Source organism: Oncorhynchus kisutch, linkage group LG23 (assembly GCF_002021735.2).
Source record: "Oncorhynchus kisutch isolate 150728-3 linkage group LG23, Okis_V2, whole genome shotgun sequence".
In the NCBI taxonomy this organism is placed as follows: domain Eukaryota; kingdom Metazoa; phylum Chordata; class Actinopteri; order Salmoniformes; family Salmonidae; genus Oncorhynchus; species Oncorhynchus kisutch.
The window spans coordinates 40,895,129-40,899,325 of NC_034196.2; the positions used below are offsets into that span (position 1 = coordinate 40,895,129).

Genomic DNA, 4,197 nt, shown 5'->3' on the forward strand with positions numbered 1-4,197 from the left:
GGAAACACTAGGAATTAAATCTATGCAAAGAGATGTATTCAATCCACTAATACTAAACATCTGCATTTAACCTAAAAACATATCTATATTTAGTATTTTGATCATTGACAAGGTTTTTTTGAGCTATGGTCAGCGGCATTTTAAATTACCATAGTAACAACTGATGCCAGTGCGTCTGTAATGAGTCCTGTGTGTAGCTGGTGAGAGAGTCAGGCGCAGGACAGCAGATACGAGTAAAAACGTGCTCTACTCAAAAAAGGCAAATATACAAAGAAACATGTTAGCACACAAACGAACCGAAATAGACAATAAATAATCACTCACAAAAACCATGTGGGGAACAGAGGGTTAAATAATGAACAAGTGTTTGTGGGATTGACAACAGGTTTGTGAAACAAAGACAAAACAAATGGAAAATGAAAAGTGGATCGGGAGTAGCTAGAAAGCCGGTGAAGTCGACCGCCGAACGCCGCCCGAACAAGGAGAGGGACCAACTTCGGCAGAAGTTGTGACAGCGTCACTGGCAGGAATCAGCAAATTGTCTGTGGTATCGAAGAGAGTGAGATTAGGTGCGGACAACGAAGATGGCAACAACAAGTAGTAATTCAAACATGAACTGTATTATGCCCGGCTGTAGAAAGTGGCTCCAAAAAAATCCCTTGGTAAGCTACCATCGGCTGCCCAAGGATCCACAAATTTTGAAGAAGTGGCTCCATGTCCTGAAGAGGAAGGACGTGCCAGCTCGAGCTAGCGGGATCAGCAGCCAGCACTTTGCGGAGGATCAGCAGCCCATCTACCTTCGCAATAAAGGACACTTCCGATGCGGAAACCAGGAGTTTCCAAATGGAAGAGTCATAGGACTATGTTGAAGCGCTTTGCTTGCCCCTCCCTGTTTAAGGGTTATGGTGTAGGGGTTACCGACCGAACATCATCAACATCGCTGACTTCAGAGTCTAGCAAAAGCCGGACTGAATGAAGGTGGCGACGGGAGTCAATGGAGCCTGAGGTAACGTTAACCGGTCATGAGTCATGACTGTTGTTGGACTAGGCTAGGATTAGACACTGGACAACTTTGTTTCAACTCTAGTTAAAGGTAACTAGCTATTGCGTCAGAAGGGTTTTGTGTAACAACCTCCCAGCAACTACGTTAGCAAGCAACTCAACAGCAACTAATGTTAGCAAGCAACTCAACAGCAACTAATGTTAGCAAGCAACTCAATAGCAAGTAATGTTAGCAAGCAACTCAACAGCAAGTAATGTTAGCAAGCAACTCAATAGCAACTATCGTTAGCAAGCAACTCAACAGGTAGTATCTGTAGCTAGCTTCCACCTCAGATAGTCAAGTACTGTAATAGTTACTGTAGCTATCTTCCACCTCAGATAGCCAAGTACTGTAATAGTTACTGTAGCTAGCTTCCACCTCAGATAGTCAAGTACTGTAATAGTTACTGTAGCTAGCTTCCACCTCAGATAGTCAAGTACTGTAATAGTTACTGTAGCTATCTTCCACCTCAGATAGCCAAGTACTGTAATAGTTACTGTAGCTAGCTTCCACCTCAGATAGTCAAGTACTGTAATAGTTACTGTAGCTAGCTTCCACCTCAGATAGTCAAGTACTGTAATAGTTACTGTAGCTAGCTTCCACCTCAGATAGTCAAGTACTGTAATAGTTACTGTAGTTAGCTTCCACCTCAGATAGTCAAGTACTGTAATAGTTACTGTAGCTAGCTTCCACCTCAGATAGTCAAGTACTGTAATAGTTACTGTAGCTAGCTTCCACCTCAGATAGTCAAGTACTGTAATAGTTACTGTAGTTAGCTTCCACCTCAGATAGTCAAGTACTGTAATAGTTACTGTAGCTAGCTTCCACCTCAGATAGTCAAGTACTGTAATAGTTACTGTAGCTAGCTTCCACCTCAGATAGTCAAGTACTGTAATAGTTACTGTAGCTAGCTTCCACCTCAGATAGTCAAGTACTGTAATAGTTACTGTAGCTAGCTTCCACCTCAGATAGTCAAGTACTGTAATAGTTACTGTAGTTAGCTTCCACCTCAGATAGTCAAGTACTGTAATAGTTACTGTAGCTAGCTTCCACCTCAGATAGTCAAGTACTGTAATACATTTTGTTGACATATTTGTTTTTGTAATGTTTTGTTAGCTCCACCTCATTTAGCTAGACTGAGGTTGGCATAGCTAATGTTTGCTGAAAAATAAATGTGTGTGTGTGTGTGTGTGTGTGTGTGTGTGTGTGTGTGTGTGTGTGTGTGTGTGTGTGTGTGTGTGTGTGTGTGTGTGTGTGTGTGTGTGTGTGTTGACATATATTTGTCTTCAGTTGTCTTAACAAAGCATTTGTTTGTTTTCAGGATCACATCCGGCCATGATTGGAAGTCCCACAGCACAATTGGCCCAGCTTCGTCCAGGTTTGGCCGGGGTAGGCCATCATTGTAAATAAGAATTTGTTCTTAACTGACTTGCCTAGTTAAATAAAGGTTCAACAAAATTAATAAAATCATCCCTGAAAATGTTTTCATCCTGGAGGAGACTGTGTAGGAAGAGGTAAAGGAGGTACATGCAAATCCATGTTATTTCTAAGGCTATTGTTTATTTTATAAGACACAGTCTGTCATCCCTGAGGACATTTTGGATATAAAATGGACAAAATACAATATATGCAGTGATTCTTGATTATAACTATATCCTAATAGATGCCCCAATTGTTTTCTACCAACGGGAAAGAATGGTTAGTACAGCATGCCAAATTGACCCGAGTGCTCCTGTGCTGTGGCGGAGAAGAGGTCCACCGGGTCCACCGAGGTCCACCATCACTAAAGAGCTCAAGGCCCAGCTAGACTGCGCTCACGGCCATCAGTATACAACCGTGTCCAGCCCCTATCTGCCACAGATGGATCTGATGGAGAGTGAGAATGAGATTTTTTATTTTTATTTTACCTTTATTTAACCAGGTAGGCAAGTTGAGAACAAGTTCTCATTTACAATTGCGACCTGGCCAAGATAAAGCAAAGCAGTTCGACAGATAAAACGACACAGAGTTACACATGGAGTAAAAACAAACATACAGTCAATAATGCAGTATAAACAAGTCTATATACAATGTGAGCAAATGAGGTGAGAAGGGAGGTAAAGGCAAAAAAGGCCATGATGGCAAAGTAAATACAATATAGCAAGTAAAATACTGGAATGGTAGTTTTGCCATGGAAGAATGTGCAAAGTAGAAATAAAAAAATAATGGGGTGCAAAGGAGCAAAATAAATTAATTAATTAAAATTAAATACAGTTGGGAAAGAGGTAGTTGTTTGGGCTAAATTATAGGTGGGCTATGTACAGGTGCAGTAATCTGTGAGCTGCTCTGACAGTTGGTGCTTAAAGCTAGTGAGGGAGATAAGTGTTTCCAGTTTCAGAGATTTTTGTAGTTCGTTCCAGTCAGATGAGTGAAGACCAGAACTCACTGTATGAATTGATTGATTGCTGAGCCGTGCTGTGCTGGATGCGGTGTATTCACTAACTGTCTGAGTGATGTTACATTTTTACAGTATCTGTAACATATTTTGGTGTGTATTTAAACTGTAATTTAACGTCATAAAGTGGCAATCAGCAGTAGAAACAATAACAAAGGGTCCTCACTGCTCCTCTTTCAGGGAAAATGCTTAGGGATCGGGGCTGGAGAAATGTAACCACTCTCAAATTCATAGAGCTATAGATGCAAAGACTGACCATCCATCCATTATAGTTTTAACCATGTTTTGAGGCTGCATTGTGTTTGTTGATATTTTCTTTGGTTACAAACGTTTGGAGTATAATGAACTTTTATTTGGGGTTTGACAGTTGATCAAAGCTCACCAGGAATTTCTAAGTTAGATTCTTCAAGAATCCGTGGTTACATATCATACTTTTATAAGTGCAACAAAATGGATGTAGTAACTGCTGATTGCCCCTTTAAGGTATGCCACTGTTTGTCTATTGTGCATGAGGCAAAGACTTGCAATCACAAGCCTTTCATGTGTATCCTCTTTTTTGTTTAATTGTAAAAACACCTTAATAATAACCCTGTAATTGACTATGTATTTTTTTGTAATCCTGTTTCTATGATCTGTTTCCACTACTATGTAGCCAGGTCGATTTGGATAAAGGTGTTTGCTAAATGGTATATATTATTAAAGTCTCCTTTGACTCTGCCAA

The 4,197-nt window shown here is 40.4% G+C and overlaps 1 long non-coding RNA gene across 2 annotated transcripts; it reads left to right on the forward strand.

Moving 5' to 3' along the window:
* Positions 1-471: 471 nt before the first annotated feature.
* Positions 472-4,197, forward strand: LOC116356568 (uncharacterized). 2 transcript variants are annotated; one of them, XR_004204965.1, is made up of 3 exons: positions 472-1,006; positions 2,364-2,444; positions 2,706-4,197. It is a non-coding gene; the product is annotated as an uncharacterized LOC116356568 (long non-coding RNA). The 2 variants fall into 2 exon arrangements; XR_004204966.1 differs by having other exon boundaries at positions 2,364-2,431.